This window comes from Pezoporus wallicus, unplaced genomic scaffold (assembly GCF_028554395.1).
Source record: "Pezoporus wallicus isolate ANWC-B61680 ecotype Strahan unplaced genomic scaffold, APGP_CSIRO_Pwel_v1 contig_10952, whole genome shotgun sequence".
Taxonomy (NCBI): Eukaryota; Metazoa; Chordata; class Aves; order Psittaciformes; family Psittacidae; genus Pezoporus; species Pezoporus wallicus.
This window is the reverse complement of record NW_026637634.1, coordinates 53,427-80,809: the sequence shown is the minus strand read 5'-3', so window position 1 is coordinate 80,809 and position 27,383 is coordinate 53,427. Positions and strand designations below refer to the sequence as shown.

Below are 27,383 nucleotides of genomic sequence, written 5' to 3'. Positions count from 1 at the left end.
TCAATGCACTGGTCCTTTGAAGGCACCCCCATAATGCAACTTGTCCCCAGTGCACCCCTCTTCACGATGAACCCCATTAACACACCCTCTTCACAATGAACCCCTTTAGTACACCCTCTCCCCAATGCACTCCCTTTAATGAACCCTCTCCTCAGTGCTCCCCATTAGCACGCTCTCACCCCAATGATCCCCTATAATACACCCTCTCCCCACTGCATCCTTTTAATGCTCCCCTCCTTTAATGAACCCCTTTAACACACCCTCTCCCCAATGAACCCCCTTTCACACACCCTCTCCCCAATGCTCCATATCAGCACCACCATCTCCCGCATCACCAACGCTCCATCCCAGTGCAGTGACTGGGGGGATGCTGGTACCCAGCAGGCAGCCCCCCACGGCCGCATCCCGCCCCATTTCGGCGCTCAGCCACCGGAGCAGCTGCTCCCTGCACACTTCACTTGCCCGCAGATGATGATAAATGGAGCTGGGGCTGCGCCGCCCATTGCATGGGCTGGGAGAAGGAGGAGGAGGAGGAGGAGGAGGAGGAGGAGGGATGGGGTCCCCATCTCCTGCAGCCCCCCCACATCACGCTGCTCCTCCCATTCAGCTGCTGGGGAATTCCCTGGGCAGATCCCCCCCTCTGCTCTCCAAACCTCCTTCCAGGAGCAGGGAATTCCCATCGCAATGGGGTGCGTGCCCATTAACACCCTATTTGTAGGGCAAGATCCTTCAGTTCAACACCCCCCCCCCCCCCCCCCCCCCCCTCCAAGCTCCCAGTGCTGCTCCTCCCCAGCAAGGAATTTTACTCGGGAATAAAAACACGGCCTGAGAACCGCACTCATGACTCAACGTTTCTGCTGGCCCCGGTTCCTCCATCCCTTGCCAGGGGAAGCCCGTGGCCTCCCCAACCTCATCCTGGAGCATGGAAACCCGGCTCATCCGCCAGCTCCATCCTCTTTGGGTCTTCCTCCTTCATTGTGGAGGGCGGTTTGGGTGCTTGAAGCCAGGGGTTCACTGGGAGGGTCGGGCTGGGGAGGATGGGGGGAGGCAGTGAGAGGCAGAGATTTGCCGGTGTGGGGTGGATTCTGTTGGTGCTGGAAAATGATGGCCGGAAGGAAAGGACTGGGGAAGGAAAGAGGGGAGGGGAATGAAAAGGAAAGAAAAGAGAGGAAAAGAAGAGAACAAAGAAAAGAAAAAAAGAAAGAAAAGAAAAGAAAAGAGAAAAGAAAAAAGAAAAGAGAGAAAAAGAAAAAATAAGAGAAAAAAGGAAGAAAGAAAAAGAAGAAAAAAGGAAAAGAAAAAAGGAGGAAAAGGAGAAGAGAAAGAAAAAAATAAAAACAAAAATATAAAACCGAAGAGTAAAAGAAAAAGAAAAAATAGAAAAGGAAAAAGGAAAAAGAAAAAAGAAAAAGGAAAAAGGAAAAAAAAAGAAAAAGAAAAAAGGGAAAAGAGAAGAAAAAGAAAAAGGGGGGAAAAGGGAAAAAAAAATGGGGAAAAAAACCCAAGGAAAAAAGGGGGAGAAATAAAGAAATAAAAGGAAATAAAAGAAAAAAAAAAGAAAAGAAAAGAAGAAACCAACAGACCAGGAGAGGAAACCCCAGAGTCTGGAGCTGGCCGCAGAGTAGATGCTCAGCCCGGCTCTTCCCGGGTAAATCCCCTCTCCGTTGGGAAGCGCGCTCCGGAGCACGATCCATCACCGGGTGCACCATGGAGGGTACACGTACCACTGCGTGTTTGCTCCCAGCACGGGGCTGACATCAACCTTGGGGCGCGGATAGCGGGGAGCAGAACCAGCCCGGATGAGGATGAGGAGGGACCCGGCTCCTCCACATCCGCACCCAATCCTGCTGCAGGCCTGGGTGCTGGGGAGGACGGCACCGATGGGCACAACCACGGCCATGGGGCTGCCATTCACCACCATGGTGACCTTCAGCCAAGCACCAGCCTGGCCAGGTCTCAGCTTGCTCATTTTATCCTCTCATTTTCTGCCTGACAGGTCAGGATCCTTCTTCCTTCCTCCCTCCCCTCCTGCTCTTGGCCCCGCTCACTTCAATTCCATTAATAATTAACCATTCCAATCATAACTGTGGCTAATATTAACCTCCTTCCCTCTCCCATGCCCTGCTTTGCTCCCTGCCTCAGTTTCCCCTTGAAGCAAGGCAGAAAGCGTATCCCTGTAAGGAATGGGATGGAGAGCAGAGCGATGCCGATGAGGAAGCGCAGTCTCTCCCATCCATGAGTGTTAGACACCCAAGGTGATGCTGGTCCCCCTTTACAGGGCAAGAAAACCAGGATCCCCCACACCTTGATGATGCTGAGGCCCTGTGGGGTTTCAGGTCTCATGCAACAACATTAAAAGCGGATAAAAGAACGAGAGAAGGAATGGATCCTTATCCTGATCCCAGATCTGCTCCGTACGTGCCTGTCTCCTGAGCTGGCTGCTGCAAGTGGATGTGGTTGAATGCATGAGGCTGCGCTCCCTTGGGAATGCGATGGGGATGGCTCATGGTCCACAAGCAGCTTGGAAGCGGGACCACTCTCCAGCCGTGGCTCAGTTTCCCCACCTCATGGGTTGTGCATGGTGGTCCCATGGGGATGGAGCAGGCTCGTGCCCCAGCCCCATGCCGGTGTCCTGGATCTTCTCAGCACATCTCCATCCCCAGCAAGGACTGGACACCCCATAGGATGGCCATCACCCCAGGACATTCCAGCTCTCCCAAAGTGGATCCGTCCCCTCTGGCTTCAACACCTCAGGCTCTGCTCTGGCCACAGCCAGCTTTTCTACTGGGAAAACTTCCAGTCAATTCACGCTGCAATGCCAAGAAACTGGAGCACGCAAAGGCAAAGGACAGACCCCAGTACCCTCATCCCTCTCCCACACTCCTGCTCCTGCTCCAGAGCTTGGCCATGAGGATGCTTGAAAAGAGCATCATTAAACACTACCAGTGGTCCTATGAGACCCCTTCACTGGGACCCACAGTTACGAGGGGGGCAATTCCCTGTCCCCCCTTTGCCTTCCCGCGTTCCTGTTTCACAGCACCTCCTGCCTTTGCCTTTGGGGCTCCACCGGGCTGAATTCCATCCCCAGCTCGCCGCCACAATCCCCATTTCCCCTGTTCCTGCACACCCCATGGATGCTGCTCCTCAGCATCTCCCTGCACACAGGTCTGCCCATTGGAGGTGAATCCGGATACGCTGCTGCCGGGCTCTGCCCTCTAAGTCATCTCCTGCCAGCAGCAGACAGCTCCATAATGAAGCGTAATGCTCCGACACTCCCCTGAGTGACAGTGCCCAGCACTGGCTGCATCCCAGCGGCTCAGCACAGCCTGCCAACGGGGGAAAACAAGGGGGGGAAATGAGCATCTCCTTGCCTGGAGTGGGGCTGGGGGCATGGTGGGTGCTGGGACCTCTGCTAGGGGGATGCTGAGCAGGAATCCCCTTGGATAAAGGGAAAAACAAGGATAAAAGGAGCTTGGGAAAGGTTAAAAACAGACTAGAAGAGGGCTGGAAACCATAAATCAAGGTTCAGGGCCATGTGATGAATTATTTGGGTATTACACGTTCCCCCCCGTCCAAATCCCAAAGACAAATAGGAGGGCAGGTGAGCTGGGGAAGCAGATTTCCATAGGCCTTCTCCTGCTCCCCGGTTATTGACTCTGTCAATCACTGCAGGCGCCATCCCCACCTTTTGGCACCCCACAAAACCGGCTCCTTTTGTTCCTGCTGAAAAACAGGGCGGGAGGAAGAGGTGGGGAGAGGAATTTGGGGCAGGGAACTTCCAAAAGGGATGATTAAGGAGTTAATCTGCCTGAAATAGATAAGGAGCTTAGAGCTGCTGGTATTTGACTGTCCAAGTTTGGATTCGGCGTGTCTTAAACACTGGCTTGGAATGTACTTAGATATGACCAAAGTACATGTCCCCCCCGAGGAATTACCAGGTTGCCAATTAGATTTGCTTCCCAGATTCACTCAAACCTTCACAAGCTTCTTCAGAGCAGGAAAATTGCTGCCTCTCCCTGGGGAGGCGATGGAGCAGCCGCTGCTGCCTGGCCCGCAGCCGGCACGGCATGGAATTGATCACAGCGGCACGCGGGAAGCCACTGGGATTTGCGGGAAGGCGGCACAGCCGGGGTGATGGCGAGACAGGGGTGCCTGTGACAGGGTATGGGGACACTGGGCATGGTATGGAGGGTGCTGCAAGGGGGGGTGTTGGGTGGTTTTGGGTGCTTGGGAATGCTGGTGAGAGCCTTGCCACGGTGATGGCTCAGCATCGGGGATGATGGTGTGATGGCTGGGCTCGCATAGGGCTGCGGAGCCAGGGTTCCCAAATCCAACCCAAACCATCCCAACCCATGTCCACATGAACCAACAGCAGCCAGAGCCATCCCGGCCTCTAGGCAGGGGCACAACACAAAGCAGAGCCATGAAGCTGCACAGGGAAGGAGAATAAGCACCGGTGGGGAATGCCCAGCTCCCTATGGACACCAATCCCTATGGACACCCAGCAAGCCGCAAGTCCAGTGCTCAGAGCATCAAGACATCAAGACCCACTGCCCATGCCAGGGTCACTACTACAACCAGCACTGGCGCAAAGCAAACATTATCCCCTGCAAAGCCATCTCTATCCATCTGTTGTATCCATCCCCATCCCCATCCTTGCTATTTGTGGCACTCCATAATGTGATGGGGAAAGTGTTGAAGTTTGGGGGGTTACATGACCATCGTAGAGGTAGGACCATAACAAAGAACCTGACCACTGCATCCCAACACAGGCACCAAGCTCCCTTCCCATCCTCTCACTATATGAACCATGGGTTTCTCTTTGGCATCCCAATCCCATAGCAAGGTGTTGGGAGCAACAGCGTCTCACTGGACCAGTCTCGGCATCACCGGAGTGGTGGCAGTGTGATGGAAAGTTGCTGGAACATCAGCTTCGGATGCCGAGTCCTGGTAACAGTTGCTATGTGAAACATTCAGAGGTGGAATTTACTGTCACAGTTAATAATAGATGAAGGTTTTAGAATTTTTGATGCTTTACATTTTAAGCTGTTTGATTTATAATGTTTCAGAAAAGGAGGGGAGAAAGGGGAGGAAAAGAAGGCAGGAGCTGAATGGCAGCATGTGATAAACACGCCAAGCAGGGAGGCGAGTGCAGGGCTCCATCCATCCCTCCGCCTGCACCAGGGATGCAGGTGGAGATCCTCCACTATGGCCACTGCGATGGCATCTCCCCACCGAGCGCCAAGACCGCAGAGCATCCCTTCACAATGCCGCCCGAGCTCTTCAATTGCCACATTGCACCTCATTTTTCTCTCTTATTGCTTGCTTTTTTTGTCCTTAAATCTCCGCATCTCTCTTCATCCTGCCCCCGCCAGTGCTTTGATTCCAGGGTTATTTACTTGCTGGCGCTCCTCTCCCCTCTTGCAGGTGTATTTCAAGTAGGCTCCTTAAATAGCAGCGAGCCCGCGGTGGTGCGCGCTGGGTCGTGCTGATTAGCAACATGCTGCCAAAACATGGAAGGGTCTCATGGCCCTGCCGAGCTGCTGCCGGGCTGGCACAGAGTGGTGCTGAGGCCCTGGCATGTGGGGATGAAAGGGATGGATCCAGGGAGGCTGTGTCCATGCTGGGTCTGAGCTCTCCTTTTCCAGCAGCAGTGAGTGCAGTAGGACCTCAGCATCCTTTGGCATCCCTTGGTGTTCCTCAGTGTCCTTTGATGGGCTCAACTCCGGCACCTTGTTCCGGCTTCTTTCAAATCCTTGGAGCATCGCAACATCCAAAGCTGCCCAATGTTTGGGATGGCTTCAGCTCCAGCACCTTGTTGCAGCTTCTTCGAAGCCCTGGAGTATCCCAACATCCCAGATGTAGGTGATGAGGAGGATTTAATCCCAGCTCAGCAGGACTTCAGCTCAGGCATGAGGAGGACCCCACACCTCTACTACCAGTGCTGGGCATGCAAGTGATGTCTTGACAAAATCAGGAGGGGGAAGGATGGATGAGAGGGAATTCCCCCTTTGCTGCCCCAAGCCACGGTGCAGAGGGCAGGAGCTACATCCCAGCACTGTTGGGAGGATGTGCTGGCTGGAACTGGGATGCTGGAGCCTCCAACACTCTGACACATCCCAGCCTGAAACGGATCCATGGCCCTGTCCAGTGCCAGACCCAAGGATGTGCCTGGGGCTTGTCCCCAACCACTGGCACCCTCCAGCCCTCCCAGAGGCCCCCATTCCCCCTCAGGACTGCGGATTCCCGGGGGTCCTAGAGCTGCCCCATGATGTCTCAATCAGGGTTTGTTCGTTGCCCCATTTACATATGCACAGCCTGGCTGGAGCTGAGTGTTCCTTTCTAAAGCAGAGGGGGCAGCTTGCCTTAATGAGGAGGGTTATTCCACAAAGATCCATTACTAATGGGCTTGGGAGCAGTAAAACCAGCACCATAACATCCCTGTCTCTCCCTGGCCACACCATCCTCACTGGATTTGTACCCACAGCGGGGCTGGCACCGGTACCACCACAATCCCAACATCCCTGTGCCTCCCAAACCCATTCAACCCTCCCACAGAGCAGCTCCAGGATGGGATATTGAGGCCAGCACGATCCAGCATCCTTGATCCCCACAAAGTCCCTGCTCCAAACACCACCCCCTGGATGTGCTCCCCCCCCACCTCGGGTGCCTCATTAGCCAGCAATTGGCTGACCCTGGTTTGCAGCATCAAGCAGCTCTGCCCCAGACACCTTCTCACAGGACCAGAGGCGCGGTACATCCCAGGGCACTGTCACTACCTATTACCACATGGTGCTAAAAATAAGCACCAGCAATGAAATAAGGAAGGAAATCACAGTCCCTGCCCGCCCCGGTGGGCAGAGCACCCCCCCCCCTTCCAGCGCCGCACGGGAGGTGGGGAACACGACAGGAAAGAGAGGATTTTGCTGGGATTGAAGCGGTTTTCCATCGCCAGCCTCAGCGAGGAGCCCCGCGGTGACACAGGGCACTCGGTGACAAATCACCCCCGGGGTGGGCGGTTTCTCTGCACGCTGCTGGTTCAGGGCATGGCCACCGGCTGGTGCTCAGCCCCGGGGATGGAACAGACCCATTGCCCACCCCATACAGCGCCAATGGGGCAATCTCTGGGGGTCACGCACCACATGCCCCGCCGATGGGTTTGGCCAGCCCTCTGTTTGATGTAACATCCAGGCTGGTGCCCTATGGCCATCCCCATCCCAGCAGCTCCCCGGTGGGGTATCCATCCACAAAGCCCCCATTTTCCCCACTCATCCAGCACGCCACAGCCCATGGGATAGGAGCTGGAGCATCCCCCTCCCTAGGGATGCATTTTGCACTGGAGCAGTGGGAAGGGGGCAGATGCCTGCATCCATCCTGCTGCCCGTGGGGCACCATCCTTCATGGAGGGACCAGCAGGAGCACAGCCCCTGCTTCCTCCTGGACATGAAAGAGCAGCTCCAAGCCGGGGGACGGCTCCATGCCTGCAGCCGAAGGCGTGCGGCCGCCCTGCTTGCCTGAGCTGCGGCTGGAACGAATGCAAGCACATACCTCTGCCCCGGCACGGGTGTTTGCTCTTCTCTTCTGCGGCTGTGATTGATTAAAGGATCAGGGACATCTGAGAATGGAGGCAGCAGCAGCAGCAGCAGAAGCAGCTCCCTTTGGACTTGGAGAGCTTCCTTGCCTGCTGCTTGCTGCTGCCGTTGCCTGTCAGGCAGCTTTTAATCAAGGTTTGCTTATATCTGCAAAGGCCTTTCCCAGAGGGATGAAGGGAGGAAAAGAGGGGGGGAGAGTATATTAACATGCCAGCCACCCTCCCTCTCCCTCTCCTTTGTTTATGGAGAGGGTCAGTGCTTGGAAACGGCTGGCGGGGACTGGGGAAGGAGCTTTGGGGGTGCTGGTGGCACGGTGCAGAGCTCGGCATGTCTGGGTATCGTGGTGTAGCCACAGGTAGGGAGGGCATCAGCACCCAGATGGGATGTGCTGGGTAATGGCAATGGGATGTGGAGGGTGCAGGAGCTGGCGGCTAGGACTCGGTGGCTTCTTCCACTTGGCCCTGGGTATGTGGCGTGTCCCCAAGGGTGCTGCGGTGGGTACAGTGGGGAGGCAGGGACCAACCCTACATCCTGAAACGGGGTCTCAGCCTGGAGAGACCAGCACTGTCCATACACTGAGACCAGAACTACCCATGCACTGAGACCAGCACTGTCCATACACTGAGACCAGAACTACCCATGCACTGAGACCAGCACTGTCCATACACCAAGACCAACGCTGTCCATACAGTGAGACCAGCACTGTCCATACACCAAGACCAACACTGTCCATACAGTGAGACCAGCATTGTCCATACACCAAGACCAACACTGTCCATATACTGAGACCAGCACTGCCCACACACCAAGACGAGCACTGTCCATATACTGAGACCAGCACTGCCCATACACCAAGATGAGCACTGTCCATATACTGAGACCAGCACTGCCCATACACCGAGACCAGCAGGCAGGGAGAAGCCTGGCCCCTCCTGACCTCCTCCAGCCCTGCAGAAGGTCAAAGTCTCCATCCTACAGCAGCACCAGGGATACAACCAGGAGCCCTGGGGTGGCCAAATCACCACATCCCATCTCCCTTCTGCAGCAGAGGCAATACCGCGGCTGCAGAGAGATGCACACCAGTCCCAAAACCTGCCCCGTAGCAACCCAGGGATGGATTTGCCCCACACCACCAGGATTCCAGCATGGCACAGACAAGCTGGGAGCATCCCTGGCAGCAACCACCACACCATCACCCACCACAGCCCATGCATGTAAGCAGCAGGGGATGATGGTGACCCCCAGCCCCAGCAATGTGTCTGCCTCTTGCTGCCACTCGTGTGCATCACTTGGGCTCTCCACGGTCTCTTATTGCCCAGCTAATGACCTGCTAAAAGTATTATGTGAAAAACCACACTCTTAGCCAGCCATTAAACTGGTTAGGACCAGCGGGTCATGCTTTATTGCTTTAATAACTGAGTTTATGAAAGGTCGTCTCATAACTGATAACATGCATAATTTTTGTAACTTAATTAATGCTGCTAATAGACTGGAGTGTCCATCAGCTGCTGTTGCAACCGATGTGCACTTTGCATCCATAAATGGGGCTGGGTACCATAGCCCGGGTCAGGCTCTGACCCTACCAGGCAGCACCCACAGTGGGAGCAGGGTTTGAATCCACCCTGCCATGCCACTTTTCCACATTGGAGCATCCTGTTTGGAAATGCTCCAGCTGGGAAAGGGATTGCTGTGATGGAAGCAGGGCCAGCCTCTAGTTCCCAACCTTACAAACCTATAGAGGATTGACCTCTTCGCTTCACCCACGCCAAGGGCAGACATAGGACCTGCAACCAGGGGGAGTTTTGCTTGGAGAAGGACCAAAAGCCTCTGCAGGATGGGAGTCGCTCCAGCAACCCATATATCCCCATCTGGACTTAAAACCAAGCAAAGGAGCATTGCCCTGAGTGAGGATTTGGGTTTTACCCCATGAGGAACCCCAGGACCGACCCTGCTCCTCCTGACGATGCTCTGGGATGCAGCGCATCCATCCTGGCCCTGCGGAGGTAAATGCCACAGCGCCGCTGCCTTCCCTCTATATTCTAAGGACAAACCTCCTTGACGAGAACACATTCTTCTCATTAAAAGGGTTGGGAAACATAAAGCAGCAAACGGCTTCTCCCCAAACCATCTCTTTCAAGCACCCCCAACGGAGCTCAGGTGCACGCAGTCTGCAAGCCCCTGATACGCTGCCACCGGCAAAAGGCACGGGCACATCCAGAGCCGCAAATCCCGAGCTGCTCCCGTCTCCTGCTTAGTTGTGCAAATTCCTTCCTGCTGGCTGAGAAAAGCCAATATGTCTGCGGCTCCGGCGCAGTGATTGTGCAGCGCCGGTTATCATCCTGCCAGAGAGGCACGAGCTACCGCTGGGGCACTCTGCTTGCTCTAAAGGCAGCTCTGGATGATTTCCTAGCGCATGCAAGTTGTCCAAAAGGAAGTGGGTGGAATCTGCTGGCCTCCGATTAGACGAGCTTGGAGGGCTTTTTGTTCTCCTGGTGCTTTTAGAGAGGGGAGAAAAGGAACAGAGGTGTGAAATACGTGGCTTCCCATCCCCTCTGCCCTGAAACGCAGGCGCGCATCGCGTGGTCCCCATGGGACGCGCAGCTTTGCCCACACTCTGAGCAATGATCCTGTGGAACGAGGCTATGATCTGTCATCAATCACTGCCTGAGCGCTTCGCTCCCTGGGCTGTGCCCGTTGCCAGCGTTTCCCAAACAGGGCGCAGTGCCCGTGGGCTCAAGGATCCTGCTTGGGAATGGGGGGCACAGGGTGGACCCTCTGCCACCATCCTACGTCACCGCGATTGACGGATGCAGGATGCTGGGGAACCCTTCCGCAAGGAGAGGCTTGCTGCTGTCAAGCAGGGTGAATCCCGAATGCCAGGATAGCACCCAGAAGGTGGGATAGGGACAAGCCCTGAGGCTGCAGCGAGGCAGGTCTTTGCCAGGGGAGGAAAAATGACTTGGAATTAAGATTTCCTGATGTTTAGGGGCTTGGAGACCTTGACACCCCCTGCGTCCATCTGGCTCCCTTCCCCTCTCGCGGCGGCTCGCTCCCACGTCCCCGTCTATCCGTGAATACCAATTATGGTTTAGGAGAATGTATATCTGAGATGTGCAAATACAAAAGGCAGGAAATAAAAGTCATCTCTTACTGAAGAGGAGAGGTAACCATGACTACCTGGGACCTCATTTAAAACTGTGCCGGCCGCAGGCTAAAAGGCAACGCTTCCTATTGTTACACACGGTTACGGAAAGCTTTGAAAACCCTTTCCCCCCCACCTCCAAAAAAAAACCAGCTGGGAAGTAAGAAGGAAAACAAGGATTGGAAAAGGGTGGGGGGAAGGATGTAGACGATATTTACTGGTGTTTGTGCTTGCTTTTGCATCCCTCCTGCATGAAAAGAGGCTGCTGAGCTGCAACTTCAAATGAGCAACTTGGAGGGAGACGGAGCGCCGGCGGCATCGCGGCTCCGGTGCCACGTGGCACCGGCAAAGGCAAGGCTGTGCTTGGAGAGAGGTGCATCCCCAGAGGAAAGCAGGGAGCAAAGCGAGCCTTGAAGGGTTCCCAATGCTGTGAGCATCACTGGGATGTGGGAGGGGATGGTGGCTCTTGTGCCGCTACACGATGCTGGCACAGAGCAGGGGGCACTGTCTCTGTCCTCAGCACCTGGCTGCTCTGACTCGTGTATAACCACGACCTGCCTCGTCCACATCAAAGACCAGGAAAGCTTTCCTGCAGCCACCAGACCTCACACTGCTCTTGAGCTCCCGGTTATGAGGCCAACAACCAGGCAATTGAGATTCCCTGTTTTCTGGTTCCTGAGCCATCCCACCCATCACACACATCCAGCGGGAACCACCTCAGTGCACCTCAAACCAGAGGCAGCCACATGCAATGCACAGCACCAAGAGGCTGAACGCGGCGCTCGCCTTCATCCCCATCACCCCCGGTGCATCCCATTGGCAAAGCTCTCCGGACCCACACTTAGGACCACACAACGGGGCTGCAGGCAGCCCCAAGGCAGGAATTATGGCCTGTACAAAAGACAATGACAGTGAATCTTGTTACGGGCTTTTCAGCAAACGTAATTCCTTTTTATTAGAAAATTAAAGGCTATGAAAAGCTTTCCAAGGCTGAAGAGCTGAAATGTGCCTTCATAAAACATGTGGCGTCTGATAAAATGGATTTGCCTGTCTGCCTGCCCCGGCCCTTCCCCCTCCTGGTTATTATTCCCACCGGCAAGGGGATGCCTTTTGCCAAAACACTGATGCCAAGGTGGCCACCAGGCACCACACAGCTTGTCCCAGGACTGTTTTGGGGTATTTTCGTAGCTAAACAGAACTCCAAGGGTCACTTTTCCCCTCCACCGTTGCAGGTAAAGGCTGAGGATGATCCAAACCACCACCCTGAACCCATCCCATAAGGATGTAGCAGTTGTAGGCAGAAGGAGAGGTGAAGCCAGGCAATGGCAGACAGGAAGCGATGGATTCCCTAGAGCCATTGCACAAACAGCAAAAAGGAAAACCTATTGGGAAGCCTGCTCCCAAGGATAAAGTCACGCCAGCACTGAGCTGTGTGCAGGAGGCCAGCATCAGGCAGCTCAGGTAACAGGAGGATTCTCATTTACTTCCCTTTAATCATTCCGGCTCTTTTGTCTTCCCTATGGTCCGAGCCATCTTCCAGGTCTGGTTAAAGGTTGGTTTTGGGTCTCTCCCACTTGGGCTTGCAGAGCCAGCATGGGACCACGGCACCATGGAGTGATGCTCACAGGCAGTGCTGCCCCTTCCATCCTCCATGGGCAGAACACCCCTTGCCAGCTTTCCACAGACAAGGCCCAGCTTAACCTTCCAGGATTTGTATTTCCATTCACTCAGCTTTGCCTCTGCAAATCCCTGGGGATGGACACCAGTGGGATGCATCCATCTCCACGCAGGGATGACCACAGCGATGATGCACGGGGACTTTGCCAGCAGTTTGTCACCCTTGGCATGGTGGAGACTGGGAAGGTGAAGCATCCCCTGGGTGCCATCAGGGGGCTGATGCCTCGGCTGGAAGATGCCCCATCAGCCCTGGCCACTGTCCCCATATGACTCCATCCCTGGTGATGTGACACAGGGGCAGGCAGAGATGAGATGCAGGACAAGCCACCATAGGGCCACAGCGCTGATGGGGACAGGGACAGGCAGCATCCAACATCCCTCCATCACTGTGCCAGCACCAACACCACGGGGGGCAGCAACCCCACTTGTACCACGGGATGGAGCATCCCCATGCGCCCTCTCCTTCCCCTCACCAACAAGTGCACCATGACCCAGCTTCTCCTTCCCATCCCGTCCCCATCCCAGCGCCGTGCTGGCTACTACCACAGGAAGAGCTGTAACGCTAGAGCAAACCTCCCCACTCAGCCCTGCTACAAATCAGGGTCAGGCGGCAGCGCTGTTAGACAGAGCCTGCAGCTACGTGCTCCTGCTCCTAATGTCCTCCCCTGCATGCTGCATGGGGACACGGAGGAGACGAGACAGCATCCCGGTCGTGCTGCCCATCCGGGGGTTGCTGCCCTCTGATCCGGCTCCACCAGCGCTTAGGGTTAACGCTGGGGATGTGTTTTCCCCTTGGGGCAGCTCTGGCTTTACCTTTACCATCTGCAATGTGGTTCAAAGTTTGCCTGAGCCTATTTTTAGAGCGATTTCTCCATCGTGAGACAGGAAACGCTGATGAGGTTCTTCGCCACGGAGATGGTTCCGCCTCCCCGGATGGCCTCTGAGCTCCTCTGATGTGCGTGGTGCTGCCGGGCCATGAGCTCACCTCGCAGCAATGGGATCGTGTCCCGTGGCAATGGCTATGGCAAGCTGGAGAGCCAAGGACGGCAAAGTGTCCGAGGGTGGTCCCTTGGTTCCTGGTCACAGTGAGGTCCCCATCCATGGTCTGCATGCAAGGATGGATGTGTCCTGCTTGTTCAGCCTGGAGAAAAGAAGGCTCCAGGGAGACCTCAGAGCAGCTCCGGTGCCTAAAGGGGCTACAGGAAACCTGAAGAGGGGCTTTAGACAAGGGCCTGTAGGGACAGGCCAAGGGGAATGGCTTTAACCTGCCAGAGGGGAGACTGAGATGAGCTCTTAGGCAGAAGCTCTTCCCTGGGAGGGTGCTGAGGCGCTGGCACAGGGTGCCCAAGAAGCTGTGGCTGCCCCACCCCTGGCAGTGCTCAAGGCCAGGTTGGAGCAACCTGGTCCAGTGAAAGGTGTCCCTGCTTGGAGCTGGATGAGCTTTAAGGTCCCTTCCAACCTGAACCATTCCATGATTCTATGATGACCCCAGCAATAGGAATAGAAAACCTGGAGGGTTAAACCAAGCCCTAGCATTACAGCCCTTGCTCACCAGTTTGCCCCAGGCCTCAGTTTCCCCATAGCACCAGCATCCTATGGCACTGCAGAGGGCTGGACGGCTCCTGCATCTCCTTAACCACACGCTGCATCGACGCATCAGTACCTGGGCTGCCATCAAACAGATCCCAGCAGTGATACCCACCACCTACCCTTGTGCCCATCACCCCCTCACGGGTGATGCTCAGCGCTTCCCCCGAGTCACCCTTAACACGAGATGCTTTGGAGCTGAACCAGAGCCCCACTGGGCACCATCCCTTCTGCTGCCTGTCACATCCCTGTGCCTGGATCCATGGCGTGGGCTCAGCAGCCCATGAGCGCGGCTGCGGCTGGGCGGCACGGTACCCGCTGCTTGAATGTCAACACCTCATTTATACATCTTGATTGGCTCTCATCAGCCATGCTGCGTTACACCTGATTGCTCCGAGCCCGCGCGGGGGGCCAGGCTGCAGCGCCTAATTCCATTTAATTGGCCCCTCCATCCCAAGCAAAACAGAAATAGAGGAATAACGACACAATACAGCATCCTTTCCCCCGCTAAAACCAGGCACATCTCTGCGGTCTGGGGGTTGGCTTGATCCTGCGGTGGGATGCGGGGAATCTCTTCCCATCGATGCCAGACCCTGCGGGATGCTTTGCCACCCCCTCGCCCTGCAATGAGCTCCATGGTCGAGTCATGCTTCCCTGTGCTCCTTCTCCCGCCCGCTCCCGCAAACCACTGAGGCTGAAATTTCAATTAAGAAAGGGAAATAATCACCCGCCGCTCCACACTCCCTCTAAGATGGTAGCCAAGCCCAGCCACCGCCTCCCGCCGTGTCCTGGCATTCCAGTGGCATTCCCAGGCCCAGCCGCTCGCCACTGGCTCCTACCGCAGCCGTGCCAGGAGGCCAATGCCGCAGGGATGCTGGGAATTGATGCTCACTGATGCTGTGAGCCCCATAGCCTGGCTTCACCTTGCGTTGGGTCTGAACCCTCTGCCCATCACCGTGCCTTGGGCTGGGGACTGGTCCCCTACTTACTGCCTGGCAGGTGACCATGGTGATGACTTGGTTCTCCTCCTCCCGTTCCCAAGCCCTAGGCCACAGGGAACGGTTGGGCCATTCCTGACATCCCCCGTGCACAGGGTGTATGGGAGAGGAGGAGTGAGAGGGTGGGCAGCGGTTTCAGCTGTAGTGGTGGCACTGGAGGAGTGTGGGGCAGCAGTGGGGAAAGACCCCCACCTTTGAGCTATGTCCCCAGCTTGGGGACACCAGTGGTGTGGCATGGCACTGCTTAACCCAGAGCTCGCCAGGGCACGTCAGACCTGCTCCAAGCGCCTGCAGCATCTCTGCCTGTGTTCACCCCCATCATGTTCCAGAGACCACATTTCTTACATCCTTTTGCTTCAGCACAGCCAGAAATAGGAGGAACAAACCCCACTGGGGCTGGGAAAGGCACAAACCCCGACCAGAGGATGCTGTGGTATCCCACAAGTGCTCCTGCAGCTTCTCCTCACCAGCCAGCCTGTCCTGGCTCCAGTTCATGCCCCATTGGGGTGACATGATCCCATCACAGATCCCACTGGTTCATCCCCAGCCAGTGGCAAACCCCAGGAGAAGGCAGAGACGGACACTGACTGGGACACAGGAGGCTCCCTCATCAGGAGGATGAGGATGAAGATGAGGAAACAAGGAGCATCTCCTTAGTTCGGGAGATGCTGTGTTCATGTGGTGGGTGCTGAGACAGAGCCCCAGGAGTGAGAAGGACATGGTCTACTATGAGGTGTCCCTGCCTGTGGCCGGGGGTTGGAACTGGATGATCTTAAGGTCCTTTCCAACCCAAACCATTCCATGATTCCATGATTCTATGAGATGGGTGCTCCCTCCACCCTGACAGGTACAAATGCACTGCAGTAATTGCCTTTTGCCACTGTGTGCTACAGGAGCTGTACCTGGAGTGAGCAGTCATTACAGCCCTGGCTGCCCAGGGAGCTCTGTGGATGCTGCAAGGAGCCACGCTGATGCAGAACAAGCTGGTTTGCACTGGAATGTGATGTGGTCCCAAAACCAGACCCTTTGCAATCAATGGGGATGATGTCTCATATTCCCATTCCTTTTCCCATAAGCCATAAGGCCGGGGGGTGCTGCAGCAAAGGCTGCAGCCCCGTGACTCCGGTGGCAGGAGATGCAGCGATCACAAGAACAAGGAAAGCAGCAACCTCAGGCTGCAGATTAGCTTCATCCTATAGGCAGGGAGGCAGAAACCTCCCCTGGTTCAGCATCTCGCCAGAGACCACACAGGGAGCCTGGGGAAAGCCAGCGAGAGGTCACAGGTCCCTGCGGGCTGAGAGCATCCTCTCCACGGGGATGGAGGGAGCTTGAAGCCAGAGGTACCCCGCACCCCAAACCTCATGTGGGGCCACCCCTTCCCCCTGTATAGCCCCAAACACGGACCCCTGCAGTACCAGCGGGGGCTGCAGAAACCAGTTTGGCAGAGAGAGGCTTTTTAACCAAGTTTAAATGCACTTCCCTTGACTCGGTTCCCAGTGCAGCGTAGAGGAGACCCAAGTTGGCCGTCGGCCACGGCGCTCGGCTATGCACGTCCCTACCGAGAGACACATTCCTCAGCACTGCAGCTAAGTGCAGTGCAGCCTCTGAGGCCTTCACCCCTCCTGCAAGGATAATTTATGCCCTCTGACCCAGCTCCCCCTTTTAAATCAGGCTGATCAATAGAGAAATCAGACAATCCTTTTAAGAAACTATCTCATCCGATGCTTCCAGCTAATGATCCCTGCTCCTCTTACAGCTGCTTGCAGAGATGTAACCCAGGATGCTGGGGGGACGGAAAGGCCGCCAGGCCAAGGTTCTCCTTCCTCAATCCAAGCGGGAGCAGCAGCATTGCTGCCCATTTATATGGGGAGGGAAATGGGAGATGCCAACCCCTGGCTTTTGGAAAGCCAGAGCACGGGTTCCTGTCAGGAAGCTGATGGCTCCTCTGGCAATGCCACACACCAGCTCCTGCTACTGAGCATCGTGCTGCAGGGAAGCGCTGGCTCCAAAACCCTGTCCCTTTGCCTGTTTCATCACCAAACGTGCCCTTCTCCCAGCACAGGAGCCCTCTGAGGACACTCTCCTTCATCCTTACTCTTCCTGTAAGCTCCTGGCATGGGTTTGCATTGCCTACCCTGCAAAGAAAAGCCAGCAAAGCTCTGCTTTCATGAGTCCCCCCCCTCTGCAGTCCTGCATCCAGCTCTGGGGCCACAACACGAGAGGGACTTGGAGCTGTTGGAGTGAACACAACAGCTCCAGTGCCTAAAGGGGCTGCAGGAAACCTGAAGAGGGGCTTTGGACAAGGGCCTGTAGGGGCAGGCCAAGGGGAATGGCTTTAACCTGCCAGAGGGGAGACTGAGATGAGCTCTTAGGCAGAAGCTCTTCCCTGTGAGGGTGCTGAGGTGCTGGCACAGGGTGCCCAGAGAAGCTGTGGCTGCCCCATCCCTGGCAGTGCTCAAGGCCAGGTTGGACACAGGGGCTTGGAGCACCCTGCTCCAGTGGAAGGGGTCCCTGCCCGTGGCAGGGGTTGGAGCTGGATGAGCTTTAAGGTCCCTTCCAACCCAAACCAGCCTGGGATTCTAAGGCAAAGCAACAGCCTCAAACCTGGTTCCTGAGGGGACCAGAACAGCACAGCCAATGCCCACAGCGGAGCCTCCCCAAGGGCTTTATTGATGGCAGCCATCAAGAAACCATTTCTATCTAACTGGGAAAGGAACCGGCTTAACCAGCAAAGAGGGAAGCATCAGAGAATCCTGTAAGTCTTCAAAGGGAACAAACGTGTTCAGTAGCCAAAAGTCCCTTTCTCCTTTGAGTGCACCAGGCTTTTGACATTTACTATGCTGCCTGAGAACCACGCAGACGAAGGATGCTTCTCCTGCATCCGAGGGCCATTTCTCACCCTGACACGCTCAGACAGGGATTTCTCCCCTATTCAAGGAAGGGTCTGGCCCCAGGCATCCCTTCTCCAGAGGGACTTCATCCTTCAAACCACCCAGAAGGAAGGATGTGACCATGCTCCAGGGATGCTCAGCACCTTTCCCATAACAACCGGGATAACGGGACCAGGCTCCAACCCTGGGGCACCTCCAACATCCCCCCTGCATGCATCCTTCCCACCCAGCCCTTGCTCCAAAGCAAGAGAGCAGATGTGAAAGGCAAAGGGCTGCCGCAGCGCAGCGCGGTGCAGGTCCTGCCACAGCAGTCACAGTGAATTACAAGGTATTAGAGCCCCACGCTGCCGTGTCTCCTCCAGCGGCAGTCACGGTGAAGGACATGCTATGATAGGACTAGAGCCTCCTCCGGAGAATCCAGTCTCCAGGATGGTGAAAGGCAGTGGTATGAAGAGGCCAGCCTTGTCCTATAGATCATACAGCGACAGGCAGGGTGAAGGACATGCTATTACAGGATGAGGCGATGTGGGGAGTTACCCAGCGACAGCCAAGCTGGGATGCGTGGTGATGGGGGTGGGTTTGTGTCTCTCTGGATCAGTGAGTGCCCACGTCTCTTTAATTGCTCTTTCCTACTTTATGGAGCATCCCATTTTCATTTACACACCGGGCATCTCCATCCGAGAACGTGGCCGGTGACGCTGCTTCCCACCGCTGCTCCTGTATCCCCTCTGGATGGTACCCAGCGGAGATGGGAGGATCAACACTGCGACCGACCTGCCCTGCAGCTCCTCTGCACGCCCCACGCCGTGCCGAGGGCTATAACGGAGACGGGCAAAGCCTCCCTGATGCTCAAAGTCCCTCCCCATCGGAACACAAGCACCGAGAGCCAATTTTAGTGGCTGCCATAAATGCAGCAGGAGCGGTGTCCCCTGGTGAGGCATCGAGCGGTGACTAAGAGCGGAGATGACAATAAAGCAGAGGAAGCAGCAAGGGCTGACTGCAAAGCAGCAAAACCAACCCCCCGAATCCAGCTCGCAGGCACTGACTGATGCTGCTCCCCCCAAACCACAACAGAGCCCCGAACTGAGCCAGCGACAAGGAGTTGGGTTTTCTTGGGCTCCGGCTTGGCTCAGCCCTGGCACAGGCTCAGTGTGGGTTGAAATCCCATAAGGAGGAGGAGAGACAGGCTTCCCTGCACCAGGATGCTGGGATGGAGTTCAAACCTCTTAGTAAAGCACACAGGGAGGCTTCTGTACAGCCCCTGCATATAAATCTACCCCCTTAAAACAGCCTCGGTGGTAAATGCGGTAGTGAACATGCACAACTTGACAGGTCGGGGTGTATTTATGGTGCTTTGGCACCAGGGATACAACCAGCTGGGAATTTTGCTCGGCTCTACCACTTGGGCATAGCCACAACAAACCCATTTGAATACCTCTCGTTTCAACCAAGGCAGAGATCCAGCCTATTCCCCATGGAGCAAGAGCCAGCCCTTGAGCCAAATCAATCTCCAATGGATCTCCATCAACTTCACGGAGTTACAACCACAATTTGGCCCATGTGTGCCACGTAAATCTGGCCATTTCTCTTCCCAATGGCCCAAATACCGCAGCATTTGTTAGCATGGGAGAGGGGGACGCATCCTTCGGGAGAGATCCCTCTGGATACAGCGCCAGCCCTTCCTTGCTTTATTTCCTTTGCTGCCTGGGATGAAAGGCGAGCGAGACGCTCTGCACTACGTGCCTGAGCTGTTTGGGAAAGAAACAGGAATTTCCTCCTGCCATTCCCAGTCTTTTGATAGGCAGGTGGGATGCGAGCAGGAATAACTCAATCAAGACAGAGCAATTGTTAATTAATTTGTGGATCCCTTCGCCGGCTGATTGCCTTGGAGACAAAAGGGAAGCCTCTCCTTTAACACTTGTGTGCGCCTGGTACTCTGAGCCTCCCCTTTTCACCGGCGCATCTTTGCTCTTGAAAGCTGCACAAAAGGCAGAATTCCTTGATCTTTTGCCTCATCTTAGGAGACGCACACGAGGGGGAGCTGCGCTGGGGGTGTTTCGGGGGTTTCTTTCATGGGTTTGGGGGAATACTCGACCTCAAAATGCCCACAGAGTGTGGGGGAAGGTAAAAATAGAAGGAAAAGGGAAAACCAAACCCCTCCAATGGGAGAGAGCAAAGCGTTTTCCATCGACACCTTCTGCCCAGCCCGCTCCATCCCCAAGGGGAGGGAGTTGAAAGGTTCACGCTACATCAAGTGGTGAGTAATGCAGTCAGAGGCTCCTGCTCGGGGCCAGGCTCTCGCCCTCCATCACTCCCTTGCCCCATGGCCGATGCTGTGTGGGGCAGAGCCCTTCCCTTCTCCCCTCTCCATCAGCGCCAGCGGGGATGCAGGAACTTCCTAGGCAGTGACTGACACCGCAATTATCGATTGCCGGCTGCAAAGGCTTGCTCCCGCCTCCCCCTCTCTTCTCACTTGTTTTCTTCTGTGCAGCAGAGTGCCAGCCTTCAGAGACTGCTGCTGTAAAAGGCTCAGATTGACGGGGTGTCAAGATACCCACTGCCCCTGGCTTTTAACGTTCCCTTGCAGGGAGGGGAAGAAGGAAGAGCCCCTGTGCCGGTGAGTGGAGCTTGGCGAGCTCCAAAAGAAAGGGAGGAATGAAAAGCTTCCCTCTCTCCTCCATTGAGGAGATGCTCTTGAACCACAAGCAGCTTTTTCAGCCTCAGCTTGGCTGCGTGTGTCTCGGAAACCTCAAGATGCTGGGAAGGAGGAGAGGCGGCGTGCCAGCGCCTTCGGACTGCCCAAGATGAAGGCACCAACATAAAACACCACCATCCCCATCACATCTCCATGTGCCCATCAGGTCAGGCAACGGCCGCTGCACAGGCAGAGAGGGTTAAGAGGTATCCTGGCCAGATAAGGTCACACGGCACAGGCTGCACAAGGATGAGGACTCCCCAGCTCAGGAGCATCCTCTGGTGCTTGACACTGATGGCACAAGGGGACCAGACCGCAGGGTTTTTCTAGCAAAGGAGCTCCAGGTGCATCCTCCACTAAAGGCTGCCAGGGATGGATGATGGGAGCCAGGGATCCTGGGTCCTTTGTGAGCCCCATCTCCATCCCTGCCACAAAATGGGGACATCAAGATGGCTGTGGAGGTGTTTGTTTGCAAAGCCTGGCTGGCACCTTGGGACCGCGGCTAAGTGTTACACGCTGGAGCCAGAGGCCTGAAATGAAAGCCGGCTCCACGACCGTCAGTGTCGACACCTGGCGATGGGAGGAGAGGGATCGATGATGGAGAGTCTGTCGCTCCTGATGCATTGCTGTCAGGGTCAATACACAGCTCTCGGGGAGATCAGACGTCCAGGTTAACTGCTTTGCCTCCATGCTAAGCTGATGGGCTGGCGGAGCCTCATCCTGCTTGCACATCATCATCCAAAGCCAGACTCAGTCCCACAGCCACCAAATACCACCAAGAGCATCCTCAGGGCTCGTAGCTCTTGTTTTCATCCACGTAGAGCTTAAGTATAGCTGCAAAAGGGTTTGGAAAGGGACATGGGGGCAACAGGGATCTGCACCAAACCAGCACAGCATCACCGTCGGACCACATGGGGACACAGGGCTTGGGGACAGCCCCATGGTCACAGAGATGCTGTGGCCACCCGAGAGGGCTTGGGAAGGGGAATGGGAGCAATGAGACCCCAGTAAGGGGAGCTCCATCTACCAGTCCCCTTCCCATCCCCACCCCGAATTGCTGGGCAATGGAAAAGGCAGGAGGACCTGGCACAGGTCCTGCCATTCGGTGCCCGTGTCCCCTGAGCAGGCAGAGGACCCACGTGGCTTTGGCACTATGCCTGTCCCCTCTGGGTGACGCTCTGGATGCAGACAGCCACCCCGGACCCCTATGAACCAGGAGAGCAGTGACAGTGGGGCTACACTGTGCCCTCTGCACCATGCAGGTTTAGGGTACCCTGACACCACATGGGGCTCAAAGGGCCCCTCAAATCCCCAGTGGACAGCACCCATCCCACTGCCCAGGGGGTCCTGCGAGGACAAGAGGCCCCACTGCAGCATCTCCCCATCAGCTCCTGGGGTTCTTTGAGCTGCACATCTCCTCCTCAACACCACACAGCCCCCCTGGGAGGACTCCCCTATCAGCAGCCTATGGAGCCAGCTTGGGGGGGGACAACACACAGCATCACACCCCTGGCACAACCAGACTTGAGTCAGCCCCCCTTAAAACCCTCAATAAAACAGAGCACGGCGTGAATAACAAAAGCAGCGATCAGTAAAGGCTCTCCCAAGAGGCTGCAAGTTCTTCAATTAGAGCTCACATTATAGGAACGAGAAACTCCACACTGTCTTCCGTATGGATAACACTTCTTTCCCCCTTCTCCTTTAAAGAATAAAAGGGAAGGGAGGGAGGAAGGGAGGGAGGGAGAGGAAGGCTGCATCTCTAATGCAACAGACAGGTCTGCTGAGATTCACTTTGGCTCTTATTTTGACTTTCATCTAAAAGAGCTGCCCTGGGAATCCATTAAGTCCAATTTAAATCGGCTCTCCGCCCTCACGGCTTCTCCCCGCCTTCTCACACCCCCCCTGGCTCCTTTCTCTTGCCCCCCCCCACCTCCATCCTTGGAAGCAAACAAACACAAAAGCAAGGCCAGGCAGGGCAGGCAGCGAAGGGCAGGCAGGGAAGGGCAGCACCAGTGTGGTTTTGGAGCCATTCCCGGGGGGAACACAGCCCTCCCCAGGGCCGTTGCTCCATCCTTATTTCCACCCAAATAAACACAACATCGGCGGGTTTCTTTTTTGGGGGGGGCGGGGGGGGGGGGAACGGGATTTTGGGACATCCCCCACCCCCTTCCCACACAGGCGTTTTCCCCTTGGATTTTACAATTACAATTAGCTCCGTTAACGCCGCAGCCGGCAAAGTTGGATGGGATATAACCGCACGCTTCACTCCAGGTTTGGGTTTTATTCCTCCCCAGCGAGTTTCCCCTCCCTGAGAGCATTCCTTTGCCTTCGGGAATGCCACCCCCCCCTCCACAGCCGGGGTTGAGGGACGGACCCCTCTCCTTTCATCTCCCCACACTCATTCAAGCTCTGCTTCTGTCGTATAAGCAGTTTTCCGTCTCCCCCCGGCTCCGTAACACGCCCGCTCCGCACTGCATCCTATTCATATGTTTTCAATCATCGCCCTTTCCCTATTTAAAACAAAAGCACACACAGACACCTCCCCCCCCCCCCCCCTTTTTATCCCCTCCTTTTCCAGCAGCAGGGCTCTGAGCTCCCCCGTTATTCCCTGGTTTGTTTGTTTATTAATGTGGATTTGGGAAGCGGGGGGGGAGGCAAAAATGTGCCGTGGGAGAACAAGGAAGCGGGAGGCGAAAGTCCCAGCGAGGGGCTTTGGAAAGGCGCAGCCAGATGTGCAAACCCCGCGATTCCAGGGGTTATCTGCCAGATCCAGCTCTGTTTTCCCTTCCCCACCATCCAGCCACTGAATAAAAGAAAGGGAATCCATCAAGGCAGCGTCCTCACGTGCAGACAACGGCAGCGAGAAGCCAGGCGCCCAACCGCCGCAACTTTTGTAAGTAGAAACCCCCATGCACATCCATAACTCCTCCATTCAACCCGCTTCCCATGGAAGATTCCCACTCCCCGAGGGCTTTAAGCAGCCCCCGCGCCTGTTATGGTTTCAACTTTTGGGGAAAGTAGGAGTCAGGACAAGGCGGGATGAATGCATCCCTTCCACATACACTCCAAGTCTCAGCTGTATCTTTGTTCCGACACCCATCCATCGGCAAGTCAGGAGGATTTTGTTGGACCGGTTGCAGATTCCTTTATTACTTCCAGAAAAGCAAAACAATTCCCCCCCCCCCCTTCCTCCTCCTCCTCCTTCCTCCATAGGACACACACACACACACACACACACACACACACACACACACACATACGTACAACACCCCCCCTTTCCCAAACTCCGCGCTCCCGGCGCCGTGCATCCCTTCAATCACAGCAGCACACGAGTTGCACGAGAGGAAAATAAATCTGGGCTAAAGCTCCATCCACATCCCCCCCCCCCATCAATTCTTCCATAAGGAAAAGCAGGGGGGGAAAAAAAAAAAGGGGGGGATAAAAAAGGGCACAAAGATGCAGCTTGCAACAATACCTGCGATGGTCCTCGCGCTCTCCAATCGCTCCTGCTGGCTCGCTCTCCTCCTCTTCCCGAGCACAGTAGCCAGATTAGATCCTTAGGAAAAAAAACGTGAGAAATAGCACAATTCTCCTCTTTTTTTTCTTGCTTTTTTTTTTTTTTTTTTTGCCTTTCCCTTCTCAGCAGCCCTTCTGAGCTCCTTCACTAACCATTATTCATAGACCACTAGGGGATATAAGGTAATTAGAAACGGCCCTATAGCATCCAGCCTGAAAATGTAATGCCAGCGGTAGGAGTGGTGGAGGGCTCTGGCTGCGGGCGGCTCCGGCAGAAAGTGCTCGCTTGGAGCTGGGGACGAGGTGAGAAGTGGGGTGGAGGAGAGGGCGAGCGGCACCGGGCGCTGGATGCTCTCCCCGCACACACCATAGGGGATGAAGGGGCAACGCTTTTGGGGTTGGAGGGGATGGTTTGGGGGGGGGGGAGGTTGTTATTTGGAGTGGGCTCGCTGTGTGAGCCGTGCTAGAGCGTGTGTGTGTGTGTGTGTGTGTGTGTGTGAGCTGTGTGTGTGTGTTTGTGCCAGGAATAGCAATCAGCAGAGGCAGCACACAGAGCGCAAAAATGCCATCATGCAGGGTCAACAGAAAGCTGCAGACATTTCCCCCCCCCCCCGTTTTTTTTTTCCCTTAGGCTTAATCCTCTGGAGCGGGGGAGAGGGAAAAGGAGGAGGCTGATGCCTTCTTTATAGTTGTGATTCCCCCCCCCCTTCCAAGGGATCAGATTAACCCCCCCTTTCCCCTCTATATACACACACAAGCCAACCCCAGCCATCCCAGCCCTTCGCCGGCGCTGCATCCCCGGTGGGATGCGGGTCTCGCCGCACAGTGATGCGCTGGGGTGGGATGAGCAAGGTGGGCTCAGAGAGGATGGGAAAGCAGGAGGGAGGCAGCGCTGGGGGGTGGAGGCAAATGAACAAATCACACCTGCAGCTTTCTCTCTCTGTGTGCCATAGCCAGCTGCAGCCCAGGCAGGAACCGGCAGGGAAAATACAGGCTTCCCAGCACCGTGCATCTGCAGGGATTTAGGTGCGCGGTGATGGGAGCTCATCGCTGGGAATGGGGGGGTTGTTTCAGAAGCAATGAAGGGGGGAAAAGGAGACGGTAACAAAGAGCGATCCTTCCCCACACACTGCTTTTCCACGGATAAAACCCGCCGCAGAGGCGAGCATAAAGGAGCTGGTCCCTTCGCAAAGGGGGAAGCATCGCTTTGGTAGCCCTGGCTCGCACCGGGGTCGCTGCCGTGCGGTTCCACTGCACACCAGCTCCTGCCCGGAGGGTGCAAACGCCCATCCCTGCCTCCTCCCACGCCGCCGCTCTGAGCCGCTCTTTAATTGAACTAAAGCTGTTCACCTTGATAACGCAGCACGGCGGCAAGTTCCCGAGCCGTACGCGGGGGGCTGGAGAGCTATTTGATCCACTTCCAAGGCGCTGCCTTTCAATTCAACCCCTTGCTCTTGAAGGATGGATAACCAGGCCCTCTCTTTTCCCTGTTAATTACTTGAGATAGGAGGCATCGAGCTTGCAAAACAGACCCAACCTCATAAGGGGAACCAGCATCTGCCAAAGGAAACCGCTCGGCTCTTGCTTTCCCCCATCCCTTTTCTCCCCAGTGCCATCCCAGCCTGGCTGTTTATAGCTAATACACCACAACACGCTCCGACTTCACACGTGTCTCTCTGTAGGATGGTAAACTGAGCCGGGACCTCATGGCTCTCCGGGGACCCTGTATTTATCCCCCATAACCACTGATCCCCCCTGCCCTTCATAGGGAAGAGCTCTTTCACCATTTGGCACCATGGGCTGTGATTGCCGCCCTAGTAAAGCCACGGTGGGACACACACCCAACGGGCATCATCTCCTATGGGACTGAGAAAAGACTAAAGCATTTGTTAGTTTTACACTGCAATCCCATCAATCCATCAATCTGGTCCATCCAGACTGGAATGTTTGAAATCCCTGCCTCTGGGAGGGCTGTGATTTCAGGAGAACCTCAGCTCTCCTCTCCTTGAACCCTGACCTCACCGTGGTGAGGAGCAATGCTGAAACCACAAACCCTGGAGAGCCCCATATGCAAATCAAATCAGTGCCAAACACTTTGTTTATTAAACGCTGTGATTTTTCCAGCCATTTATAGTCTGTGACTGCAATTTATGGGTTCACAAAAGCTGGTTTCATGACTCCTCAGTACCTCCGAGGTGCCAGCACCCACATCACCTCCATTTACATAACACAGCCGTGCCTGTCTCAACCCAACCACTGGCTGGGTAGGAGACCATCACCTATGACAGCAATTAACTTTACTCATTACAGCATCTGAGCTTGTAGAAGATGCTGATGAGCAGTTGTGTGAACGGGAGAGTTTCCAGCCTCTTGATGAAATCTGGCTCTGGAGCACCCCCATGTGTGGCACACAGCGCCTACCATAGGTGCTGATCCATCCCCATGCTCCTTGTAGTCACTGCCTACCTGCATGGAGCAGATCTCACCCTAAGCTAAGACAAACCCATCACAACCAGCACCAAAAAGCCTCTTCCCAACCTCCCTATTGCAAGAACAGGGCTCAACTTGCCAGTCAAAGTCAGAAGCTTCACTGGAAGTAACCCCCTGCCCCGGCTACATACAAAATAGTGACTCATTGCACTGTCACTTCTGGAGCTGCTAAAGCAAAGATGCTCCTCGGTGTCTCACCACTGTGACCTACAAGGATAAGGAATCATCCTCAGTGCTGAGAAGAACGAGCTTTGCTCCGCCAGCATCCCCTTCTTGCCTGCTCTTGCCATGCTCCACTGGCCTGGGGTCCCTGGGACCTCCCCAGCGCCTACATGGGATGCTCTGAGCCAGCTCTTCCTCATTCCCCTCCCTTTCATCCCTCTTTCTGTCTGATTTTCCCAATGGATTGCTCTCATCCCCTCACGCACCCAGTGCCACACACCCCACACTCGTGGCTCCTCGCAGGCAGAGAGCAGGCAGCCCTGCCTCAGCTCTCATCAAGCTCCGCGCACCGGCTCCAAGCAGATCCAATGGATTTTCATTTCCTAACTCTGCCCTTCGGGCTATTTCTAACAAGCTTCCTCACGCTTAAAATATATAGATATAAATCCTTCATCTTGCAGCAGCAACGCTCAGGACAACTGTGCCTGCAAGGAGAGGAATTAATGATACCCACTCGCTTTAGGTAAGGGGGCATAGTGCTGACCTCCTTGGACCAGGGTACAGGAACAGCCAGAAACCCCCTCCCAAAGCAAACATGGCTTTGGGGAATGTATTGGCCTGGTCTGATACTCT

At 55.4% G+C, this 27,383-nt stretch overlaps 1 protein-coding gene across 1 annotated transcript in view; it reads right to left on the bottom strand.

Moving 5' to 3' along the window:
• RAI1 (retinoic acid induced 1) overlaps positions 1-27,383 on the bottom strand; it is a 69,643-nt gene that overhangs the window by 12,083 nt on the left and 30,177 nt on the right. Inside the window, exon 2 of the mRNA XM_057406732.1 lies at positions 24,058-24,138. The gene's annotated coding sequence lies outside the window, so the exon portion shown is untranslated. The remainder of the gene's footprint in view (positions 1-24,057; positions 24,139-27,383) is intronic.